At 37.6% G+C, this 27200-nt stretch overlaps 1 long non-coding RNA gene across 1 annotated transcript in view; it reads left to right on the forward strand.

Moving 5' to 3' along the window:
- The first annotated feature begins 413 nt into the window (after positions 1-413).
- LOC127490755 (uncharacterized) overlaps positions 414-27200 on the forward strand; it is a 303307-nt gene continuing 276520 nt past the window's right edge. Inside the window, exon 1 of the long non-coding RNA XR_011389509.1 lies at positions 414-1062. This is a non-coding gene — a long non-coding RNA (uncharacterized lncRNA). The remainder of the gene's footprint in view (positions 1063-27200) is intronic.

A 27200-nucleotide genomic window follows, 5' to 3' on the forward strand; every position in this document is an offset into this window, starting at 1 on the left:
TACTTTGGTCTCCAGGCCCCAACCTTTTGATCCATTTGATTTCCACCCAACAGAAATGAAGAACCACCTGCCCCAAGTGCTCACTCTGCTGTTTCTAATACAGAGCATCACCTACTTACAGTTGGAGAGATTTGCAAGAGAAGGGAGATCTGGTATTGAATCTCAACAAATGGTATAACTGGTTAGCTGTTTCAATCTCCCTTAGTCTCCAGTATTCTATGGTCTGTCAGTTGGTTGAGGAACACATTGCTGGTGGCAGTAATGGGCCCATCAGCGCTCAACCCCTGCCTTCTCTCTTTTCCTTACCCCTTCCACTGTATTACCATCACCCTCCAGAAAAAGTACTCTTGGAGTGATTCTAAGTGCTTTTCTTCAGATTAGCTTTTAGGAAAGAAGCTAAACTCACAGGGCGTTTATGGTACTGAAAGTAATGACAGAAACAGGCCCTCAAGATGAGAATTGGGAGCTGGCTTCCTCTCAGTCCCAGTGGCAACAAGGATATCACTAGTGAGGATAAATCAGATCCTGATTATTGCCAGTTTGCTTTACTGCCGCAGGTTTGATTCTCCACTGTGAAGTGTTAAATGAGGATCAGGTGGAACGAGATGGGGACATAGGCGTAATAGCACTAACATTTGGAAGCCACTGCACAAGGTATTTCGAGGGCTTGCAGTGAGGTCTCGACTTTTTTAGTTGTTCCAGAAGCCTTAGTGCTAAAGATAATCAGGCTCAGCTCACTGCTGTTAAGTTATGACCACCCCATGCTAGAAAGTCCAGAAGAGTTTCATAACAACAAAGGAAAGCCAGCCTAGGATTTAATCATGGAGTTGAACTGTAAAATACTCGGAATGTTCAGCTTTTGGAGGCTTTCTGACGTCAGAGAGAGATGCGGCGTTGAATGAGGAGGACCTGAGAACTTGCATGAGTCACTGGGAAAGAGCGACCTGCCAACTGCGACCGGTGGATATTCTTGAGCCGTGGAAACATCAAGAAGCAGCATTGTCGCTATTGCTTGATGGCGAGCTTCCTTTGTCCGAGGACAACGTAAAGAAATGAGCTGAGGTGAGTGTGCCTTATATTTCTCTCTTAAGATGATCCACATATTTGAATCAAAGCTATACATATCTTAACTGTTGGTCTGGGCCAGAAAGGACAAAATAGTCTCGGCTACAAGCGAAGACTCCCCCCGAAAATTTCACAACTGGCGTAGTAGGTACGTATTTACGGCATATATAGGAAAGCACAGGAGTGGATATTAAGGATGTTTGATGCATGAATGAGTAACACAAGGTTGGAAAATAAAGCTGGATTTATCGGGGAGCACTGTAGAGTGAGACAAAGGATAACATTCTGTATGTACACCTGGAGCTGATCTAAATGTAACCTCGAAGAAATCCCTGAAGCTCGGATGCAAGACTTCACTACCACAAGCGCTGTGAAGATTCCAGGAACTCTTAGAGTAGGAAGGTAGAGTTTACAGCAGTGAGCCTGAGAAAAATCTTTTTTAAAAAAACAAGACTATAGGTTTTTTTTTTTAGCTGGACTATGCCTTTAATGGTCCAAGAGGACACTAAAGCAGTATGCCATGCACTATCAGTGTACAAGGGGGAATAGAAAAATTATGGGGGATTTGCATTATCTTTTAATTCCATTTTTCACAAACTTTTAAAAACCGCTTGTATGTGATGAAGGTTAATGGTGGCTATTCTTTGTAGGCTGGGATTGAAGGCAGGTAGTGCTTCCATGGAGCTACATCTGATAGTATCCTGGTGTAGCAGAGGCCAGATGATGGTATTTAGAATCAAGGTGTGCATGATTATAATGCAGTAAAAAAGTGGTAATAGGGTGGCTTTAGCCAAATAAATCTTTGGTTCTGATTCTGTGATTATTGGACAGTGGTGATCTCAGAGAGGAGAGAAAGGAGTGACATTGAAGTTATTGCTTGACGTATTATTTAGCCATGATAAGTTATTAATCAACTGCCTGCTTCCTAAGTGTTGTGCTAAAGTTTCAGTTCAATCTGATATCCTGCCAGTAATTCTATTTTTGGCTTAAGCTGGTTAGATTCACTCTCTGGCAGGTACACTTGAGTTTCTTTTTTACTAGATTACATCTTCAGAGAGCAGAAAACATATTCTATCCATCGTTTTATTTCCAGTTCTAAAAAGATAGGCATAGTGCCTAATGCATGGTTTAAATGCAAGCATTTTATGGATTGTAAGAAAAATATGTAAATAACATTTTATGTGTGTAGGTGTAAGTTGTCCTGTTTGGTTGTAATTTGAGTGTACTACAATAAATAATGGAATATAAATTTTGAATCATGGGTAATAATCATGTGCAGATTTCAAAGACTGATATACTTTGTTAATTTGTTGGCAAGGCAAATGTTGTGAACTTACTATTTTTAAGGAAGCACATCATAGGAAGTATTTAAGATGTTTTTGAAAGATTTTTGGGAGGTTAGAAGAACAGAGTTTAGGTTAGTTTTTCAATTAGATCTCAGTAGAACATTGGTGAGAGTCATGTATTTGTTTTAAGAGCTATTACTAGAACTAAGAGTCGGAAGCACTCACAGTGGAACTGATAGCTAAACACACTAAATCTTGGAATATCTTTGCTAATGTCTTCCAAGACCTATATCCCATCAAAATTTTTTTAAAAAATTGTTATTCCTTTAGGTAAAAAGTCTTGAGAGAACTAGTGTTGGTGAATTTTCAGACCACATGTTTAATCATATCCCTTACCTGATATATAATATCTAGTATTTTCACAATAAATGCAAAATTAAATTCAACTGTCTTGACATTACCTATGAATTTCCTTAAATTTCCAAATTTTCATCTATTTTTCAGTCTTTTTTCAACCCATGATCTTCCAAGAATACACTTCTCTGTGTTCTCAAACCATTTTATATCTTTAGAAAATCTGTTCCTCCTTGTGTTTCTTGCTCTGTTTTATCTAAGATGTTCAATTTATAAGAATATATTTGCTCATAGTATTTCTCTGATATTCTTTAATGGCTGCGGGTCAGTAGTGATTCTTTAATGGAATTATGATAGACCATAATTAGGAACACAAAGTACTGTAAGAAATGCAAAAGAATAGTAATAATACATAGTTTGCTCTCACACCATAATATACCTAAACTGGAAATCAATAGCAAAACAAAAATCTGTAAAATACCAAATTATCCACACACACATCCCCACATAATCAAGGAATGCTCAAGGGAAATTCTCAGGGCTTCCTCAGGGCTGACTTCAATCTATTGTTTTTATTTATTTGTTTTTTGTCATCCAGTAGAGTATACATAGTTTCCTGTTTATTTGTGCTTTGTGACCTTTTGTTGAAAACTAGATATTTGTTCTTTTATGGCAACTCTGAATCTGACTCTTCCCACTCTTAATGGCTCACTCTCATGAAGTGTCAAAACATGCTATTACCAACTGGTTTACTGGCTTCTCCTTCTAATTATGAAGAGTATTTTTTATTGTATGTGCTCACTGAACTCTGTTCATTTAGACTATTCATCTGCTTTTTTATATTATCCATCTTTTGGACAGATTACAGAAACCAATTAAAAAAATCTCCCAACTTTGCGGATTGCTGTCTTCTGGGAGCACTTTACCATTTAGGCAATGTTTACAACTCTGCCTTACCTTCACTGTTTGCTGGCACTGAGTATAGAGATCAGAAAGTTTATCAATATCTTTGGTTTTCTGTGGCCATATCCTTCCTTGGCAGTGTGTATTTCATGCATTTCCAAGTATGAGCTCCTCAGTGCTCTATTGAAGCTCTCCTCAGCATTTCTTCCCCCACTTTGGACTGTCTTCATATATGTCACCACTGAAACTCTTGTACCGCAGTAAGCATGGGGTTTTGTTCACCTCACAAAGCAAGCTGATTTTCACCCAGAGTGAGCTCTAAGTTGGGCACAATAGAGACGAGCACCTTGCATCAGTATTTTGGGTAGCAGAAAGACAGTTTAGAAAGGACTTAGAGTGACTTAAAAATAAGTCTTTCCCTGTTCCTTCTGGAACAAATTATTTGGATCACACACTGGAAACACACACTTCTGCCTTCAAGGCTCTGCCCAAACCATGCAAAGGGAAGGAGTAGTATAAACAACTCAAACATTCATATAATATTTAATTTTTACTCTGCATTTGGTTGCTATAAGCAATTGCCTGTTTCCCAGAGTTCTTTAACAAGTTAATTTTGGCAATATCCACTAGTCTTTTTTTTTTTTTTTTTAATTTCTGTTGGGGGATGGACATTTGAATTTACCTTTTCTTATCTATTTCTTCACTTCAGCTTTAATGTTTAGGCCATTCACATTTATTAGATTCAAGTCTAGCATTGCTAATTGTTTTGTATTCCATATGTTCTATTTTATTAACACTTCTTTGCATCCAGTTGTGTATTTTATCATTTTGTTTTACTCCTTTGTTGGCCAATTTTTAGTTTTTCTAACTTTGCTGTCTTCCTTAGAGTTAATGAACATTTCAAAATAATTTCAGTATATTTTGAATGATGTTATACTACTTCATTTGTGGTCTTGTGTGGGTATAAGAACTCCCTAACAGTATTTGCCTATCTCCTGCTGCCATTGTTGTCATGCACTCATTTTTATATCAACAGAATCACAACTATTTTATGATTAAAACATGATTGTGGTGGAATAAAGGTAAATAGATTTACATTAATTTTTTTTGTATTTCCAATGCCTTTCATTTCTTTTTGTAACTATGAGATTTGGGTCTATGTAATAATTCTTCTTCCTGAACTTGTCTAATAAAGTGGATAATCTAGCATTTTTTCATTTTTCTTTAAAGTCTGTTTTCTTTCTTTAAATTTCATTCATTAATGTGCTGAGTGACACTCAACTGCGCATATTTTGACATGTTATTTGTGACAGCGTTACACATTTTAAGTCTTTTTAAATTTCTGGCTTTTCCTTCCATCTTTTTCATTTCTTTATTTGTAATTTTTATTTTAGAAGAAACCAGATTGGTTACTCAGTGGAGGTCTCTCCATTCTATCTTTTGCTGATTCCAGTGTCATTGTGGTTTGTAACATGTTCCTTTGTTTTCTGTATTTCCTACAAAATTGGAAGTCAGCTATAAGTGGTAGCTCTGTCCATCCTGGTTTTTTTTTTTTTTTTTTTTGAAGATTCATTAAAGTTATTTTGTAAGCATATTTTCATTTTCCATGAACGGGCTGTTTATTTCATGCAGCAAGATTTGCCTTTAAATTGGTATTCTCCATGCTTAGTGGATAGTTATTCTAGGTATAAATGAGGAAAATAACTTTTAAAAATTGTAACTGCATTTTCTTGTTTGTATGATTTGATGACATTATCTTTTTCTCTATAGGGAATGTGTCGATTTTCCTGTTATAGTTTTCAAAATTTTTCATTTGTGCATTTCACCAATCTGAATATAACATACCTACGGCTTTTATTTTGGGGTGTATGTACATATTATATAGCATGAATTCTTAAGTCTTGTATCTGTGGTTTGTGACAGATTGTGTAAAGTTAAAATTCTTCAATTATTCCTTTTTTATTGCCTTCCTTATGCTACTAACATCCTTTACTTGCCCATATTATCCTGCCCTGATTAGATGCTTATATCTGTAATGCCTTTATCATTTTGTCCTCTTTTTTTCTTTGCACCTCCATTTGGATAACTTTTATTAACCCATGCTATTTGATTGTTTCCTTGATTACATTTTTTACTACTTTTATTTTTTGTTTCTTAAATTTCTGTTTTATCTTTTTCATAGTTCTCTGTTGAATATATGTACCTGATTATTCATGTTACCTAACTTCTTAATTAGAACCTTTAATATATCAAAAATAGTTACATGAAATTTTCTGTCTGTGTTTAAAATCTTTGTAATATTTGAAGCAAGTTCTCATGACTGGTGTGGCTTTTTAGAATAAATAAAAATTATATGTGTCTGTTACTTTTGTTGAAAGTCAAATTGAATAGGACTACTAGATATTGAGGTTTAATTATTTTAAAAATGTATTTTCCAAAGTCTTCAGTATATATTATGTTGTAGTGTTAACTTGCATATAAGGAGGGGGCTATTTGCTAGGGAATTTTTTTAAATGCCTAAATTTTTCTTGATCTTGGGTCCATTTTCTTGGCTTAGTATCTTCTGTGGAGAACATCAGAAAAAAATCGCTTGCAGCTGTTCCAGTTGATGTACACTGGTATTTTGACATGGTACTCGTTAGTATAACAGAGCTTGAGGGGAGGGTGTTGTGGACATTTCTAAATGTACTGATTAAGTCTCAGTATTCAGCAGGTGCAGTGCCTCTAGAACTTTCTAGATATCATAGTAAACACAGCTTGTGCTCTTTTGCATCCCTAAGGTGCTGAATTATTGTCTTGTTTTCCTTTCTATTCCTTGGGTATTTCTGCCAACACCCTCATGTTAGAGTTGATACTTTGATGTGCCTGGGTTGGTATCAACAGTGGTTTTCTGTTGCCCTTTCAGATCCCCTGCCAGAGGAAGCCTTGTAGAAGAGTATTTTCCCCCTGTTTTCTTGTTAGTGCCTCCTGTGGTTTTGGAAGGAAAAGTCCAAGAGGATATCAATATATGCTATTCCTGCATCTCGCATGTGCTTCACATGTTCATCATCGCACACACTTGATGATTTAGTAATTTGTTAAATTTCGAGCTGAATCACCTGAGTAGCTTAGTCCTGTTTCTACCTTTAATCATCTGCTGCTTTCTAGATTTTAGGTCAGTTGTTTGAAATCTCAGTGCAATTACATAAAGCAGTTAATATGCTGTTTTCTTGGTTTTCTGTTTTGTTTTTTGCTGGTAGAATGGAAACAACAATTCAGCCCTCAAAAATCTCGGCTGAAACAATTTCTTCTAGATCCATTTTGAATTTAAATTGTATAGAAAGGTATGTGATTCAATGTTTAGAATCCTCATAGGTGATCCAAGTTTCAACTTTCTCCTTTAATATTCATATAACATCAGGTACGTACTTGACCTCTGATAGGTAAAAAGAGGAAACTGATACTAACCTTAAAGGATGGCCCAAGTCCTTGGGCCCTGCACCCCATGGGAGACCAGGAGAAGCACCTGGCTCGTGCCTTCGGATCAGCGTGGTGCGCCGGCCATGGTGGCCTTTGGAGGGTGAACCAATGGCAAAAGGAAGACCTTTCTCTCTGTCTCTCTCTCTCACTGTCCACTCTGCCTGTCAAAAAAAAAAAAAGTACTGGTAAAATTACATGACCACAAATATGGATTGAGTTCAGTAAAGCATCAATTAAAATTAATTTCATTCAGTTCTCTTGCTATGACAATTTTTTTTTTTTTTTTTTTTTTTTTTTTTTTTTTTTTTTACAGAGTGGATAGCCCATTCATAGAAAATGAAAAGTGGCACTTGGGCCATCCTCCACTACACTCCTGGGCCACAGCAGAGAGCCGGCCTGGAAGAGGGGCAACCGGGACTAGAACCCGGCACCCCGACCGGGACTAAAACCCGGTGTGCCGGCGCCGCTAGGTGGAGGATTAGCCTATTGAGCCGCGGCGCTGGCCACTATGACAAAATTTTAACTTTGTATTGGTGGTTTATGAGTATATGTGTCCTAACTTAATACTGAGTTCTCTGAAAGTTGGATTATTGCTTAGATTAGAATAAATTGCACTTTCCCAGTGCTCACAACGCAGTAATTTTTGCTGCAATATATTTTATGCATCCAGGTGCATTTAAAACCAATAAGTAAGTCGTGCTTAGGAAAAGATTTACCAAATGTATTTTAGGGATGAAATTTTCTTGCCAGATGGCTATTACATTAAATTGTCAGGGTAATCAGCCACAGCGGGGAGAACTCTGACCACAAAGAGGTATTCTTCCCTGGAGCTCTTTGGATAGGGATGAGTTAGATCACAAGTTTTACAATTAGATAACCTTGATATTTCCTGATTTTCTTAATTTCTGTGGGGATTTAAAAATATTACTTAACCTCTCTGTGGCTTCATTTTTCTTCTTGTCAGTACTTTCCAGAATTCTGAGAATTATACATAATTCTACTTCTAATTATAATTCTAAAAAGACTAAAAAGGAAACTCCAGAGAATATTGGGGCTGTTCTGTTCTGTGCCTCCAGATGGAAATCATTTATTTAAATTAAATTATTTTTATCATTTGAAACAGAGAGGGTGGGGTATGTATCTTCTACCCACTAGATAACCCCACAAACATATGCCTATAACAGCCAAGCTTGTGCAGACAAGAGCTGGGAAACTTGGGTTTGCCATGTGTACAGTGTGTGACTCAAGTATGTGAGGCATCACCTGCTGCCTCCAAGGGTGTGCAGTAGCTGGGAGCTGGAACTGGAAGCAGCTTGAACCGAAGCATGTTAATGTGGGATATGAGTGTCCCACACAGGATCTTTTTTTGTTTTTGACAGACAGAGTGGACAGTGAGAGAGAGACAGAGAGAAAGGTCTTCCTTTTTCCGTTGGTTCATCCCCCCAGTGGCCGCTGCAGCCAGCATGCTGCAACCGTCGCACTTCTCTGATCTGAAGCCAGGAGCCAGGTGCTTCTCCTGGTCTCCTATGCCCACGCAGGATCTTATCCACTGCACCAAGCATCGTCCAAGCTAGACACTGATATTGTTGTCATTTCTGATTTTAGTGAACTTTAGTGCTTGATAAATATAAATTAATTTTAGTATCTTTTTCTGAGAGAATCATGTAATTTTATTAGATACTTTAAAAAAAGGTTTTCAATGCACAAAAGAAGCTATCTATTTTCAGAAACAAGGAAAAGACAGATATCTTAATAAAAAATTGGTTATACGGAGAATGTGAACTCTTTACAAACTCACTTTTTCCCTGATCCAGTGGTCAAGTGCCAGAAAATTATACTTAATATTGTAGAACTCAGCCAATTTTGAAAATCAACAAATATGCTTGTGCTTTTCTCTATAAATTTTAAATAAAGATTAGTATTAAACTTAGAATTATATCCTGTTCCTCTTCCAAACAATTGTATTAACACAGGTACTCTGTCTAGGGGATAGGAGTCTGTATCAAATAATCTCCCAAGATCTATTCCCTTCCTCTAATGATTAATTAGAAGGTACAGTAGTTTACTGAGAATTCTAGGAGAATTTTAATGTTGATAAGGTTGGGATAGGGTCAAGAAATTATGCAGTGTCTTGTTTCTGTTTACTTTGCATTTTTTTACCAACTTTTTTTTTTTTAACCTTTTGCCTATTTTTTTCTAAGCTCCCCATCTGGGGAAATAGTGGTTTAAATCTATGATGATGGAATTATTGGCTCAGATTTATCACATGTTTCTTAATTACTAAGCCCAAATTGATCCACCCAGCCAGATCTACAAACAAATTTGCTAGATAAAGTTATGTCAACTGAAGGACATGAAGAGAACTTCAAAATATTCACTTCTTTTTTTTTTTTTTTTACAATGTGAAGGAAGTGAAGAAGAAGGAAACTTTTGATACTGTAGAATCTTTATAGTCATATGCTTTGAAGGGGGCTCCCGAGACTATTGGGACTGTTCCATTCCATGCCAGTGACAGAAATAATAGAAATGGAATTTTATAGCAATGCTAGTGTCTAATATATCCATTTATTTAATATAAAATTTTGATGACACGACTGCTTTAAAAACACTGATTCATACAGAACATGGATTATGTTATCATTTTCAATATGGAACTCCTATTACAAAGTCTGTCAGCTTTTTAATGTGCTTATAATTTATCATATATAAATATTGTGTGTCCTTACCTTCCTTATCCCCGTCCAATTTTTTTCTAAACAATACAATATCTATGCTTTCGTGCTTAAGATTTCAGTCTTTTTCCCTAAAACAGGCACCTAACCGACCAATTGCATAGAGTATCAAGTTAGCATAGTAAGAAAATATGCAGTTCATCTGTGACAATAATTCTATGAGAAGAAAATTGTAATGCCTTAGTAAAAATGATACATCTTACACAATATTCATTTATTTCATTGTATTTATTTAAAAGGCAGAACTATAGAGAGAGGGGAGTGGGGAGAGATACAGAGAGAAAGACAGACACAGACAAAGATCTTCCATCCACTATTTCACTCCCCAAATTGCCACAAAGGCAGGGACTGGGCCAGGCCGAGCCAGGAGCCAAGAACTTCATTCAGGTCTCCCACATAGGTACAGGGGAACAGGACCTCGGGCCATCCTCCACTCTTTCTCAAGTGTATTAGCAAGGAGGGGGATCACAAGTAGAGCAGCCTGGCCTCAAATGAGCACCTATATGGGATGCTGGTGTTGCAGACAGCAGCTTAACCCCTTACACCACAGTGCTGGCTCCCAATATTCATTTTTAAAGCTATCATTACATGCACAGATGTTGCTGAAATTCAATTCTGACTAGATTCTGATTTATTTTGGAAAATAATGTTTTAGGGCCAACTTGGTTCTTTTCTATCACCTCAAATATAGACATTGATATGTTTTCCCTGAATTGTGGTAACTAATATACAGAGTACAAAAAATGTAACGTATATGAGCAAAATTGACATTTTGAGATTTGATTATTGTTTATAGCCCTTGTCTATACTCTTGAGGAACAGTTGTTCTACTTGTTGAATTCTGCATTTAGTAGATTATAAAGTAAATTGAAAGAATATTATTATAAACATTAAAAGAAAAAAAAAAGGAGTAGGAAATGTGGGAGCGATGGAGGGAAGGAGTAAGAATAGTGGGAAGTATCATTAAGCTCCTAAAATTGTGTACATGTAATACATGAAATTTGTTCCTTTTATATAAGAGTTATATATAAAAAGAGCTAGCATAGAGCCCAACCAGACCATATTGCTGCTCATGTAAGCCTCGTGCCCTCTTCCTTTCTTTCTTTCATAGGACTTCAGTAAGATACGTAATCTTATCTTTAATTAGTGGAGATGATAGCCTACATTTTGTTAAGGCTATGGTAAATTCAAAATGTTGCTTCATTAGACACAACAAGGTCTTAACGTTTTCATGAAATATATGTGGCAGAGTTTCAGGAAATGTAATGGACTGCTCTCATTTTACTCATGAGGGCATTATCCTCATCATCAGAAATGAATCTTAAAAGGAACATATGTTCAATATTTCTTTTGGTAGAAGATGACAATTAAATATCTGAAGGAGGATGAGTGGATCAAAGTGGAGAGGAAATAGAGATGGATGTAGTCAGGAGTTAAATAAGAAACTCACTCATGAAATTTACTTGGAAAGCTCTCAAGGATAGAAAGTCTAAAGAGGAGTTAATTAAAATAAATGTAAGCATCACTGCCTAATTGTAATCATTTTCCTCCTGTACCTACTTGATCTCACTTTAATCCTCACATTCTAAATATAAAATAATGGTCAGCTTTAGTAATTACTTTGCAAAAGCTAATCCATCAATGACATTTGAAGAAACTAAGGGATCTCACAAGGATTTTGTTTTTGTAAAATAGAGATTACTTCGTTACTTTTTAACCTTAAGCATAAATTGGACATTGACTAGATTAGTTTTCTACTTGGAAGGTGAATTTTCATATTCCTGCAATGTTACCTAGGATACCAAGCCCTTGCTACATTTAGACACCTGCATAATTGTTCTATGTATATTATGTCAGGTCACTTATGAGGCAAATAAAAGAAAATCATCTAGCAAAGTAACATTCTAATTAAATGATTTAAAAATAATATTTTGCTCATGTTTAAGCATTTTCAATCCAAAGAAAAAACTGTCTTTCTCTGGCATGCATTTTTAAATCAGTTTAGCACTGAATAATGCTTATTACTTGTAGTTTTCAACTTAATGTATTATCAAAATGTTTTATATTGATGTTGATGACAAAAAATTCTTCTGTATTTATTTGTTGAAGGCAATAGTAATTTTTAATTAAGCCTTTTGAATAATATTTGGATACCTATGTTCAGGCAAATGAACTATGTATCTAATAAAATTTAAATTGTAATAAAATATAAATTGCATTTCAGGACTAGATATTGTGCGAAAGGATTCAGTGGTTTTTACTTACCTCCCTAGCCTGCTTGCTCTCCAGAAATATTTATTTCAATATTAAATAGTAAGCTTACAAACTCTAGCGCACATTCCAAACTCTACTAATACATAAAATACAGATAACTCCGTTTTAAAAGCTATCCCAGTAAGGTTTAAACAATATTAATATTTTGATTCTCTTAGACTGTTTTTCAATAAAATAGCTGAAGGAAAAGTAGACTACATATCTCACTGCATCACATAAAATGTAAAACCTAACCCTTATATTATATGGAATACTATTTTATCTATTTATTTATGCTATTTGAATGTGTCTTTCACTACCTTTCAATTTACCCAACATCCTTTAGCCATACAGGCTGCTGTATAGATCACACAACAACCAACATGAAAGTTGTTTTGTTTGTTGGTTTTGGTTGTTTTCAGTAGTTATTTTTTCTGTTCAGATTTTTATAAAAACTGAGTCAGGAAAAAAGGGAGAGAGTCACAGGGGGAGAGGGGTCACATTCCCATTCACTGGTTACCTCTCCAAATGCCCACATTGACCAGGATTGGGCTAGGCCAAAGTCAGGATCCAGGAACTCTATCCATGTCTTCCATGTGGGAGGCACAAACCCAGTTACTTATTACCATCCATGTTGCCTCTTAGGGTATGAATGTACAGAAAGTTGGAGCCAGCTTCCAGAGCCAGAAACTCCAATGTCGAGTATAGGCCCTTTAACCACTAAGATTAGATGTCTGCTCCTGTCTAGAGTTTTTCTTCTCCTAGATATATAACGGCGTACTTTGTAATAGACATCTATTTCTTCATTAAAAATTTACCCCAAAACTAGATGGTATAAGGTAACACACATTGGATTATTCAGTTTCTGCGGGTTGGCAGTCTGAGCCCCTGAGCTGGAACTGCCACATGTCTACAGTCAAGATGCCTTTCAGATCTGGGATCTTGTCTAAAGGATTGATGGGAAGGATATGTGTCCAAGCCCACATTGCTGTTAGCATGATTCAGTCAGTACCTTGTTGCTTTGTTGAATCAAGCAGCTCAGTTCCTTAATGGTTGTTGGCCCAAGCTTCCCTCAGTTTCTTACCATATGGGCCTTTTCATCATGTTTGCTTTATCAAAGCATAAAAATGAAAAAAGCAATAAAATTTTCTGGAAAACTGGAAGTCTCAGTCTTTGTTATCCAATTACAGAAATGACATACAATTATTTTTGTTTATTGTCTAAAAGCCAGTAACTGATACTCAGGAGAGGGGTAATTACACTGATGGTGAATACCAACTGAGCAGAATAACTGAAGGATTGTTCTAGAAGATGGCCCTACCACAGTCTATAATGCCTTTTAAGATTCACTCTGAAATTTACCTGCTCTGAAATCTCTTCCTTATATTTTCAGATAAAAACTGTTTCTCAGTCATGTTTCAGAATATTACTATTTTATCATTGGTAGAGCACTTAACAGGTTTTATAAATTTTTCTCAGGTTTTGTTTTCTGAACTTTCTAAAAGTTTTCATGATATGAAAGTATGAATCTTATTTATTCTCTTTTCTTGTATTTTCTCAATACCCATGCAGGGCTTGGTACATATTTAGCACTGAATAAATATTTGCTGAATGGAATGAATGGGTTGTGCTAAGAAAAGATGCTATATAGAATTGTGATAATATTCCAACACAGCAAATTTCTAATTTTTATTTAGAATTAGTTAAATGGTTCTCATCTGTTAAATCATACTTCTTTATAATTTTTGATAGACTTTCTTTTTTTCCCCCATTCATCCATTGATGATTATCTATTCAACATCTTTAGAAAACTTAAGTTGTAGACAATCTACTGGGTGGTAGGGATACGGTTGTCCTTGTCTTTAGGAAGTGTACAGTTTGGTAGCAATCAGGCAAATAACTTTGACACAATCATGAAGGTAAATGATTGGAAACCTGGAGGTAAATGCTAAGAACAAAAGCTTTAGAATTCAAGCAAAAATTGACAATGGTGCTGTTTCTCCTGGTGTGCGTAGACAGAGGTTCATGAGAACACGATTGTTTTAAAGATTTATTTCTTTGAAAGGCAGAGTGACTGATGGAGAGGAAGAGACAGAGAAAGAGATCTGTCTGCTGGTTCACTCCCAAATCGCTGCAAAGCTTGGCTGGGTCAGGCAGAAACCAGGAGCCTTGAACTCCATCCTGACTCTCATGTGGGTATATGGGCCCAAGGAATTGGGCCATAGTCCACTGCTTTCCAAGAAGCACTAGCAGGGTGCTACATTGAAAGTGAGGCAGCAGGGGGGCTAGTGCTGTGGCTTAGTCGATAAAGCTACCACCTGCAGTGCCAGCATTCCTTATAGGCTCCTGTTTTTGTCCCAGCAGCTCCTCTTCTAATCCAGCTCTCTGCTTGTGCCCTGGGAAACAGTGGAAAATGGTCCAAGATCAGCCTAGCTCTGGCCATTGTGGCCATTTAGGGAATGGACCAGTGGATAGAACACCTCTCTATCTCTCTGCCTCTGCCTCTCTCTCTCTGTAACTCTGCCTTTTAAATAAAATAAATAAATCTTAAAAAAAAAAGAGGCAGCCAGGACTCAAACAGGTGCCCATATTGGATGCCAGTGCAGTAAGCGGAAGCTTGGCTTGCTACACCACAATGCCAGTCCTAGAGTACCTACCATTTTAAGCATTTATATTATAATGAGTGCAATTAAGGTACCCTGTAAGTATGTATTTATCTTCACACCAACCCCATGAGATTGTTATTATTATCCTATTAAAGAAGAAATGGAAAAAGCTAAAATTTTTGTAGTCTCACAAAGCTTGTGGGTGCAGTGAAGTAGAGATGAACACATGAGCACATGCATTTAATAATAAAAGCAGAACTTTGGATTAAGGAAAGCTCATAAATGAAGAGTTTGCATGTCTCACAAGCCCATATTTGCTGGGTTTGTCCTCACCTGGTAGAGGAACATGCCAGGTCCAACACTAAGGGTCCAGAAGTATCCCTACCCTAAAATGGAGTCTATCTTCATAAGGGAAATGTGAGTGCAAGATGTAATGCATTGGTTGGTTAATGTGATGTGAGGAGAGTTCTAGCTAGGGAAACAGCTTTGTTATAATTTACTAAAATTATATATACATACAACTTATCTAAAATTATATATATGCACACATATGACTCTGCTAATATCAGTAGATACTTTTTTTATTTCAAAGAAGTTATTCAATTTTGCAGAGCAACCTTTCTGTCAAACCATGAAAAAGGCCGAATATAGATACTTATGTGACCATCCAGGAAATAAGGAGCTCATGTCTCCCCACCAGCAGATCAAGATTCAGGCCTGGTCAGCTTGTCTTTGGAACTGCATCTTTAGGCCTTTTGTTAGAGATCATTAGGAAATGCAGTTGTTCAAATATGATTGGTTATGTATGACTTTAAGTTGTTGAATAGTGGGGTCTTTGAGATAAGAATTTATGATTATTCACACATTTTTCCCTTTTGAGTTTAGAAATCAAGTCAAACACAGGAGTCAAGAAATCAAGTCAAACACGGGAGTCAAGAAATTGGCACCAGCACCGTGGCCCCCCTGGCTAATCCTCCACCTGTGGCGCCAGCACCCCAAGTTCTAGTCCTGGTTGGGGTGCCGGATTCTGTCCCGGTTGCTCCTCTTCCAGTCCAGCTCTCTGCTGTGGCCTGGGAAGGCAGTGGAGGATGGCCCAAGTGCTTGGGCCTTGTACCCACATGGGAGACTAGGAGGAAGCACCTGGCTCCTGGCTTTGGATCGGCGCAGTGCGCTGGCAGTAGCAGCCATTTGAGGGGGTGAACTAACGGAAAAGGAAGACCTTTCTCTGTCTCTCTGTCTCTCTCTCTCTCTCACTGTCTAAATCTGCCTGTCCAAAAAAAAAAAAGGAAATTGGCATAAAAATACCAGCATCATTACTTATAGCCCTGAATTGGAGATTATTCTTTTGACCTGTCACAAGTCTAATAATATATACAAATGAATCTGGGATGGAGATATACAATGCAAACAATTTACCTAAAAGGCTGGTGAAAGCGTGACTGAGGAAAAAGGAGCAGTTGCAATAGAAGTCACAATGTGATCATTGGCTATTTCTGAAAGATGATCCAAAGATATACTTTATAGATACAGGGGAGTCAGTCTTTTGGACTGATCCTAGTCCAGTTATTGGGTGTAGGATTCTCCCTGATGACAAGCTGGGAACTTGGTCCCTTTAGGTCTGTTTTTACAGAACAATATTGTCAGCAGATCTTGACTATAAGTTTTCAGCTTCTAGGTACGTGGCCCTTTTTGTAAATTGAATTCACATACTTTGCATATCCAGTTTTGAGAAAACTTATAAGAGGATAGATAAAAATTGAGTTACTGCTCATGACACCATAGCTGGTCTCAGGTATGTAATTATTCATATTACTAAGTTTATTGTTTTTCTGCCTGAACTGGATTGTTTACACTCTAAGCTGACCTCTCTGCTTGCTTTGATGGGTCTACTCATCATACACTTCTTAGGTTGTCACTAAGAAGGGAGTAATAGGAAATATTCCAATGAATTATCTAGATTATATAAACAACAAATGTATTCTTTCCTGTCTTATTGTGTAAATGAGCAGGCCTGCTTCCCTCTGAAAATCTAGTCAGGATGATAACATCTCTTCTGGTCTCTTAATACATAAAGTACAATGTTTTATATGGCAACTGTGAGCTTATTTTCCTCTTAATCTGGTAGAATTCTACCTGCAATACCCAGGAGTTCCATATTGCAAACCCTCACTCCAAGTGATACATGATGAATTAGGCCATTTTGTCATCCCGGTTTCTCTGACCTATGTATTCTACAAATTTTATACACACATATGCAAAGTATATACATTATTTAGAGTTATATGTGCCCAGAAGAATTGGTACCCATTTTGGAGAAGTACCATCTCCAACTGGAAGTGTTTAATCTTAAAAGTCTGTTCCATTTTCCTATCAAGAAAAGTGGTTGCAGGGTGTGTATTATATGACAGAATAAATGGATATCATGATATGTGTGCTGATGTGCATCCTCTTCTAGATTCGTTATGATGCTGTGAATGATCTTATGTCAAGTGGATCACTATATAAATCTTTATATAGTGATATTGGTTGAAGTCCTGTAAGAAGAAAGGGAAATGTATCAGGTCCTGTCAAAATGAAACTGCCTGATACAAGGAGTCCAGTGTAATTCAGTTGTCTTCAGGTCATTCATTTGTCTCTTCTGGAAGTAATTCCCTAACGGATACACAACACTGAATTATGTTGGGTATGCAAAGGTATCCGAACCCAGATTATCCAATGCAGCCGAGTGTTCACAGCTCTATTGCTACTTCATTAATAAGAGCAGTGGGGTTGCTGAAGACAAGTGGATTGGCTTGAATTTGTCATGTCAAAGCTCTCCCCATTTTAGAATATTTCTCCCCTCTACTGGCTTTCAGGGACATATCTGAGTGTGGCTGTAACATAGAATAAGTGCATATTCACTTTGCCTCCATATGTAAGGGGTAGGCAAAAGAGTCATAGAAAAATACACAGTATGTAAAAGCCATGCATGGATTTAAAAATTGTTTTTGCATCAAGCTAAATTTATCTTTTAATTTAGTTTGCTATGACATTTTTGAAGTACACTCATGTAAGCTGAGCCATGTATGAACTAAGCTCAGACTTGTTCTGCTCATATCTATTTAAAGTGACCCATACCCTATCAGTGCCATAAAGATTTAAGTGACCGTATCCATGTGAGATGGGGGGACGTATTGGGACAACACTGGGAAAGATGAGAATCTGAATCACTTGATTTTAGAATCAATTTATGGACCTATCTGTACCTTATATGTTATGTAAAACTTTTGTCTTAGGATGTGTTTGTATGAACTTTTGACTTGAGAGGTGTATAACAGGACCTATTTATGATGGGTGTTGTCACTTGCTATCCTTTAAACAGGCTTTCCATCTTTACTAGTGCACAGTAGTATAGCAGGTGCTGTTTGCACATGGTGGATAATTCTTCACTTCCTATGCCATTGCCTTGATACAGAAAGTTAAACATTACATTATGGTGCTCCTGTTAGGGCTTCCATACTTTCTAAGTGATGTGATATCTATGCAGTCCTATGGCCCATGTAGAAGGCCCCCTTGCATTATTCTCAGTCTGTGGCAGATACCTTTTCTGGAAACTGAGCCTTCAAATCACTTGGAAAATAGGTTATAGCAGTAACACCAAATGTGGTATATGCTGTATTCACAATACAAAAATGTCTGTTAGGTTCTGCACTTCCTTTGTAATTGTGGCTGGTGCAAGATGAAATGTGTTGTCCTGTAATTATGAGAAAATGTACCCCAAGGCTTTGGATCACTGAAAGCATTATTGATACTATAGGTCCCCAAAGCTTTTTAGTGAGTACATCCCACCCTGCAGATCATACAGAATCTTACCAAGTCCTCAAACCCACTTTTGCCTCTTGCTCAGTTGATTTGATTACCATGCAGTTGGTCTAATGGACCAATTTGATTATCTACAGGATGCCTAAGACTGTCCGGATTTCTTGGGAGTATTCTATGAGACAAGAAGAGAGAAATAATGTTGACTTGGTATACTCCATGTAAATGTGAAGTTCTTTTGGTCTTCTTTTATAGTAATATTGAGGAAGATTGCATTAATCACATAAAGGAATACACAGTATATACCCAGATCCATATTACTATCCTCTTTTTTTAAATTTATTTGACAGAGTTACAGACAGTAAGAGAGAAAGGTCTTCCTTCCATTGGTTCACTCCCCAAATGGCTGCTACGACTGGTGCTGGGCCGATCCGAAGCCAGGAGCTAGGTGCTTCTTCTTGGTCTCCCAAGCAGGTGCAGGGCCCCAAGCACTTGGGCCATCCTCCACTGCCCTTCTGGACCACAGCAGAGAGCTGGACTGGAAGAGGAACAACTGGGACTAGAACCGGCGCCCATATGGGATGCCGGCGCCGCAGGTGGAGGATTAACCCAGTGAGCCACGGTGGTGGCCCCCATATTACTGTACTCTTACAGAGATAGCTTCTCTGGTTCAACAACAATCTGGATTATTTACTTCAATTTAAAGTCACTAATTATTTCCTATAGATTTTTTCATTGTTTTTAAAAGGGCTGGAGTGGTGAATAAATGAGAATATAATGGAGATCAAAATCCTGTTACTTTTAAGGCAGCACCAGCCTTGTTTATTTCTTCAGGTATGTGATATTGTTATTTAATAACTTATTTAAAGAAACGACAGTTATGTAGGCTCACATAATATGCTACCTCATATCTTACAGGCCAAGGAAACCATTTGGGTATTATGCTAACAAGGATGTCAGTTAGACCTTTAGCAATTCAGCCAGTGAAGACAAGGTAGCGGTTTTGTGAACTTAGTGATCCCTATCCTGTTAAACTTGGATCATTTCTATAATTATGCTCGGACTTCCACTCCGGCAAAGTTCAAATTTGCCCAGTGTATGGTTTCCTGATAAATAACCTGAATACTTTTTAGAATGGGGTAGGAGAATTATAATTATTTACATATAATTTGGCTTCTCAGAGTTGTTCTTTATAGGAAATTGAGCCCTATTTTAGTCAACAATTTAAATATTTTGTTGGAAATCTGACCTTGCTCCAGAGTGGGTACAGCATCATTAGATTTAATGGTTCCCATGCTGAGGCTCCTGATGACATATCTGTGATTCATCGGAATTGTACAGATTGAGCTATCTCCCATGTCATATATTTTATATATAAATATACATACATATATACATAACTAATCTTTGACTCTGTCTTATTGAAGTCTGTGTCAGCTTCCATCTTGATTTCACTGACACTGATGTTTACTACAATACGCACATTTGTTCTGATAGTTAAGAATCATCCCATGACCTTCCTTCAGGAACCACTCATTGGCGTTCCCATGGCTATACCTGAAAACATTTCTGTATCAGCTTATCCAATCACCTTTTGTACAGAGTCTGTGGAGAAACCAATGCTCAATTTCTCACCAGTGAACACCTTGTTGTCTGGATGAATGGATTATCCTTCAGGTCTTCCTTAAAATACACGTGATTGGTGCCATCCTTGTTGAGTTATGTTGTCACTTAAAAATGTATATTTTCTGATGGACAAAGTGGGAGAAGTGATGGGGATTCTGAGGAAGACAAATCTTATATTTTAAGGAAGTGACGGGAAGGTTTTTTTTTTTTAAACAAGGGGCATGCAAAATTCTAACACACTTCCCCAGAGGATTCCGAAGAGCCCCAGAGTCCAAGAAGATTTAAGAGATTTCACAATCTCAGTAATTCCAGATCATTTTTTTGTGCATTGATGTGCACATCTCCAACCCAAATATAAGGAGCCAAGTCTTGCACAACAAGTGCTCTGATCATGGTGTATTGGAATTACTAAGACTGAAGGTTGAATTTTCTCTGGCAGCATGTTACAACTGTAAATCCTGACCTTAAGGTTTAGCTTTGTGCCTCTAAGTATAGGAGACAGAGGTGTACTTTAAAAAAAGAGATTTATTTATTTGAAAGGCAGAGAGTCAGAGAGGGTGGGGGAAGGAGGGAGGGATGGAGATCCATCTTCTGATGATTTGCTCCCCAAATAGCCACAATGGCTAGGGCGAGGCCAGACCAAAGCCAGGAGTTAGGAGCTTCTTCCAGGTCTGCCTCATGGATGCAGGGGCCCAAGCACTTGGGCCATCTTCCACTGATTTCCCAGGTGCATTATAATGCAGGGAGCTGGATTGGAAGTGGAGCACCCAAAACTCAAGCCAGTGCCCATAAAGGATGCTGGCATCTCAGGAAGCGGCTTTACCTGCTACACCACAATTCCAGCCCCAAAGTTGTACATTTAAGTTACCAGGAAATACTATACTTTAAATCACCGTCATGTATTGGTGGTAAATTCACCTGCACTTGCTGTTCTCCACTTGGCTGATCATTGTTAGTAATGCCCTTAGCAATTATATTTCTCATAATTTCTATTCTCCTGAAACTCTCAGATATCTAAACTCTTGATGCTTCTGTGTAGTCCAGTTCATCCTTGGGATACCAGTCAGTTCAGCATTGGCACTTACCCTGCTATCTCATGACAGAGACCATCAATATTTCACATACCTCAGCAATGAGACTCTTTGTCAACTAGACATGAATAGTCCATCTCCCGAGTCTCGTTTTTAGAAATTGTTTCCTCCTCCTCACACCTTTTGGCATAATCTTGGTCTCATAGAAAACAATCTTAAGAATATTTTGCAAAGCTTTATGGAATAATATCTTTAAGCTCTTCAGAGATAACTTAGATTGAAGTGGTAGGGATGAGGAGGGGAGATAGAGAAGGAAGCTTTGTACGCAAGCATTAAATAATCACTGAAAGCAAACTAGGGGAAGGAAAAACAATTTTGAGTAAACAACTCTTTTTGTGTAAGAAAATTTTTCAGGTGATTCAGCTATGGCCTATTCGATAGATAACACTGTCAGTCCTGAAGGGAGTACATGAGAAGGATACTGCAGTGTTTATAATTATATCCATGGTGAAATGGTTTTACTACAACTTTACCTGTATAATCAGATATAATACCTATTTCCTCCTCTTTTCTACACACACACACACAGCCTTTATGTGAATAAGGGCTGCCATTGTACTTTTCCACATAATTTCAGAACCTGCACATTTTGAAGAGAGTTTATTTAAAGGATGACAAAATACTGTAATGACTACATTAACATTAATTGTTCTTTTGTGCTATCTTCCCAATCATATAAATCACGCTTTTCCCATGGAAAGGAGGAGCAAGCAATTAGAGTGCCCAGCAGAAGAAGACAAAACACAAAATGAAGACGTGAGAATGGAATACCATTGAATACTCTCTAATTGTTTGTACTCAGTGCACCTCAAACCTAGCAGTATATTAGATTATCTCAAATAGATTCTATAATGCACTCGTAACTGGTCTCAGCACTGACCAGTTAAGTCAGAATCTCAGACAATGGTTCTGATCCACTTCTACGTTCTAAATGCTTAATAAATAAATCTAAAATCAGTAATTACAGTTACTGATTATGCTTCAATCAACCACTGCTGTAGCTGCATCCCTGAACCAGAGGAGACCAGCTGTCATAAGTCAATGTTTATAATCCTGCTGGACCAGTACAAATCATTGCTCCTTTGTGAATCTTTTTGGAACCATTGGAAGACAAGTTTCTTGTTTGATCCTCAGTAGGCTATGACACAGATGAAGAATGCTCTTTCTGCTCAGGAAGCAGTGTAATCTTTATTCTATCTTCCATCTTGAATTATTCCTCAAAAAGTGTTATGAGTCTAAGTGGCAACATAAAAATTCTATGAATATTTTAAAATTAATGATGGTAAAAAATAATGAAATCATTGAGTCCTTTAAAACTATTAAGAGTCCATGGAGAAATTAATGTTCAAGAAATAAATTATCTTCTCTGTTTAAATTAAGGAAATAAAAAGTCCATATATGTTAAACAAGTGCTAAATTAAAAGTTTAATTTTTGTTCTGTTAAATCTTTAGCTAAAATAATATCACTGAGATATTTGGATAGTATCATCATTCTTTCATTTCAATAAATAGAACCTTACAAGAACTTTGAATATGGTCTTATCTCCAAACCTCTGATATGTTCAACATTTTAAAATCTGAAGGACTTCTTACATAGCTTAAAGTTACCATATATTATTCTTCATAAGTGCAAACTCTAAACACAGACAGCAGTCCTTACAGAATCACTTAATGTTCCCAAAGACCATGGGAGCAGCAGGTGTTTGGAGCAGGGGTTAGGATGCTTGTATCCTTTATTTGAGGGACTGGTGAAATCCTGGCTGCCCTGTTTCTGAACCAGCTTCCTAGATTATGGCTCGAGTACGTGGATCCTTGCTACCCACATTGGACACCTGGATGGAGTTTTATTAGACTCCTGATTTTGGCTTGGCCCATTGCTGACTTTTGCAGGCATTTTGGGGGAATAGGAGATTGATCTCTATTTCTCTCTGCTTCTCGATCAAAATGAAAATAAATAAATAAAAAATTTTTAAAAGACCATAGCAGAGAATTAGTCATTTCTGATGGAATGAATTAGAGGAAAAAAAATTCTGGTTGTAACCTTGTCAGGATGAATATATCTGTACAAGATTTCCAGAATCCACAAGTCATGAATTTAAACTCAATTAAGATAATTACCTAACAGGAAGTTAAATGTTATGAATCCATCCAAGGGATTAGAAAACTTCCCAAACTTCCCTGCTGTTTCATATTAAGCATATTTTAGAATCTATTCTCATGATGTATATTTTATATAACATATCCATTTTCCCCTGTAGAATTGTAATATGCCTTGTTGAAATGTAGATTTTGAATTGATATATTTGGATTTTGGTCTAGGATTGTCTTATCTAATGATCTCCTAGGGCTTCCTGAAGACATAATTCTGAGGATAACACTTCCAGTACCCATGCCTTAAAGCAATGAGTCTCAAACTAGAGATTCTTTAGCAGAAGCATAAAGAATACCTGGAATCTTGTTAGGAACCCAAATTCTCCGACTGCATACAAGATATTCTGAGGATTGGGTCCTAGTAACCTGTCTTTTAATACTCTTTTAACACATTATTCACATTATTCTGGGAACTACTGGTTAAGAATATTGCTATTCTTTCTTTCATAGCCTTATTGAGGGGTAATTGTTAGAAATTACAGATAAGTACACAATTTGCAACCATCAATCCGATCAAGATAATGAACATATCAAACAATCCTCTCCCCCTCCCCAATAATATATTTCCCCTTGGTAATCTTTGGCCTGCTTTTTTTTTTTTTTTTTTTTTTTTTTTTTTGACAGGTGGAGTGGATAGTGAGAGAGAAAGGTCTTCCTTTTGTCGTTGGCTCACCCTCCAATGGCCGCCACGGCTAGTGCTCTGCAGCCGGCACACTGCGCTGATCTGAAGCCAGGAGCCAGGTGCTTCTCCTGGACTCCCATGGGGTGCAGGGCCCAAGGACTTGGGCCATCCTCCACTGCACTCCCTGGCCACAGCAGAGAGCTGGCCTGGAAGAGGGGCAACCGGGACAGAATCTGGCGCCCCAACTGGGACTAGAACCCGGTGTGCTGGCGCCGCTAGGTGGAGGATTAGCCTAGTGAGCCGTGGCGCCGGCCCCTTGGCCTGCTTTAAACATCTGTTGCCGCCCCTTCCCCAAGTGAAAGTACAAACAAAGACAAATTGTCCTACTTTGGGCTAATACAGATTACTTTACCTTGCATATAAATAGTTGCATATAAATGAGTGCCTAGATACTATGTGCATTTTTGGGGCTGGTGGGAATGAGTTTGCTTCCTTTCACTGGTTTGTGATTCCTGTTGTGATAGGTGTCAATGGTCTATTCCTAAACTATTTTATTCTAATTAATATTTGCCTATTAAACATTTGGATTATTTCTAGTTTTTAGCTATTACAAATAAAGTCACTAAACAGGTGTGTGTATATATACATACATACATATTTCTTTATGGACATATTTTTGCTTTTCTCTTGAATAAATAACTCAGGTTAGTATGGTTAGGTCATGGGGTTGGCACTGTGGCATAGTGGGTAAAGCTGCTGTCTACAGTGCCAGCATCTAGATGGGCACCAGTTCAAGACCCAGCTCTTCTACTTCCAATCCAGCTCTCCGCTATGGCCTGGGAAAGCAGTAGGTGATGGCCCAGGTCCTCGGGCTCCTGCACTCACTTGGGAGACCCTGAAGAAGCTTCTGACTCCTGGCTTCAGGTTGGCCCCGGTCCAGCTTTTGTGGAAATTTGGGGAATGAACCAGCCAGATGGAAGATATTCTCTCTCTCTCTCTCTCTCTCTCTAAGTTTACCTTTCAAATATATATATAAATCTTTAAAAAAAAAATGGTTAGGTCATGAGGAAATTAATGCTTAGGTTTTTAAGACACAAACTTTTCCCAATGATCATATTTTGCTTTCCTATCAGCATTTTTCCTCATATTCTCCAACATGATGTATGTATGTTTTTTTTCAAATTTTAGAACTTCTAACTGGTTTATATTCATTTCATATCTATACTCATATTTTAAGTTACATTCATCTAATTAACAGAATTGACTATTTCTCTCAGCTTGTTTTTCCATCTCTAAATCTTTTTCTTACATGCTTGCTTATAGTAGATTTGTACATATTATCTATACAAGTGTTTCATCAGATATATACCTTGCTAATATTTTTAAAATTATTTTTATTTGAAAGGTGGGAAAGGGAGAGAAAGAAAGAGGGGAAGAGGGAGAGGGAAAGAAAGAGAGATCAATTGACCTCTCATCTTTCATTTCTCTCTCCAAATGTCCACAACAGCCAGAGCTGGGCCCAGCTAAAACTAAGACCTTGGAATTCCATCTGAGTCTCCCTTGTGGGTGGTAAGGATTGAAGTACTTGAACCTTCATCTGCTGCCTTTGAGGATACATATTGGCAGAAAGCTGGATCAGATGTAGCGTAGCCAGCATTCAAACCAGGCTTTCTGATATGAGACACCGGCTTAGTAAGCCGTGGCTTAACCTGCTGCAGTACCTAACCTAGTCTGTACATACAAGTTAATGTGAGATGAACTATATACATAAAACTGAAAGGCATAAAACCTATTTAAGAGAAAATGTAGAAAAACAATGTAATACCTTTTGGGTAAACATTTTTTGAATCAGAGCACTAAGCACAACCACACAACCATCAAATAAAACATAAAATAGCCTTTGAAGTTTTAATGTAATCATACAGATAGGATTAAGTGTTTGGCAATAATAATAGATATAGTTAAAAAGGAGGCCAGCGCCATGGCTCAATAGGCTAATCCTCCACCTAGCGGCGCAGGCACACCGGGTTCTAGTCCGGTCGGGGCGCCGGATTCTGTCCCGGTTGCCCCTCTTCCAGGCCAGCTCTCTGCTGTGGCCCAGGAGTGCAGTGGAGGATGGCCCGAGTGCTTGGGCCCTGCACCCTATGGGAGACCAGCAGAAGCACCTGGCTCCTGGCTTCAGATCAGTGCGGTGCGCCGGCCGCAGCACGCCAGCCACGGCGGCCATTGGAGGGTGAACCAATGGCAAAAAGGAAGACCTTTCTCTCTGTCTCTCTCTCCCTGTCCACTCTGCCTGTCAAAGAAAAAAAAAAAAAAAAAAAAAAAGGAATGAATGCTCCAACATAGGAAGCAGTCCATAAAGCAGACTCACAGAAGGACAATCACTTTAAGTAGCAATCTGACCTCAGCATTGGCCCTTAAGGGATTCTGTTTTGGCTGAAAAGCAAATGAGAGCATTTCAGGCATGGAAAGCCAAGACACTGTAGCAAAAAGTGTCCTACATGAAGGACTTCTGTGGGTGAGACACCAGTGGAAAAAGTGTGGCTATCAAAGAAGGATGTACTTTTCTCTAAAGGGAGGAGAGAACTTCCACTTTGTTTATGGCCTTGTATAAACACTAAAGGAGTTTGTGGATCCAAAAGACTTACATAGTCTTGGCAGCTCATGTCAGGAGACTCAGGTGACCACTGACATCATACATAAGGGTGTTAATTGTTAAATTAACAGTGGAGTCACTGTGCACTAACTTCCCATGCAGGACCTCTCTCTTCAAGGAGTTGTATCATGAGTCTTAATAATAAAACTTGTTCTCAAAGATTTACATTGTTTTAGTGTATTAAATGGAGGATATTCTTATGTCTCATAAGAGATAGTTATGTCTAAGTGCTCACAAAAGTATCATTCTTGGGTCCTTCTTTAAAGCTAATTAAGTTTCTCAAAAACAATGCTTAAAAATGTGAAATTAACTTCAAGATGCAATGACTTTGAACAGCCCTTGTCTCAACTGTTTAGGAAAAGGGTTTTTTTTTTTTTTTCCTCATACAATTTGTTGAACTCTTTACTTAGTATAGAGTTAACCTTATGTGCATAAAGTTAGTTGAAATAGATCTTAGTTAAAAAGTAAGACTGGGAATAGAAGAGGAAGGAGGAAGAGGGGATAGAGTGTAGGTGGGAAGGTGGGTACAGTGAGAAGTATCACAATGTTCCTAAAGTTGTATTTATGAAATGCATGGTTTGTATTATTTAAATAAAAG

Source organism: Oryctolagus cuniculus, chromosome 6, assembly GCF_964237555.1.
Source record: "Oryctolagus cuniculus chromosome 6, mOryCun1.1, whole genome shotgun sequence".
Taxonomy (NCBI): Eukaryota; Metazoa; Chordata; class Mammalia; order Lagomorpha; family Leporidae; genus Oryctolagus; species Oryctolagus cuniculus.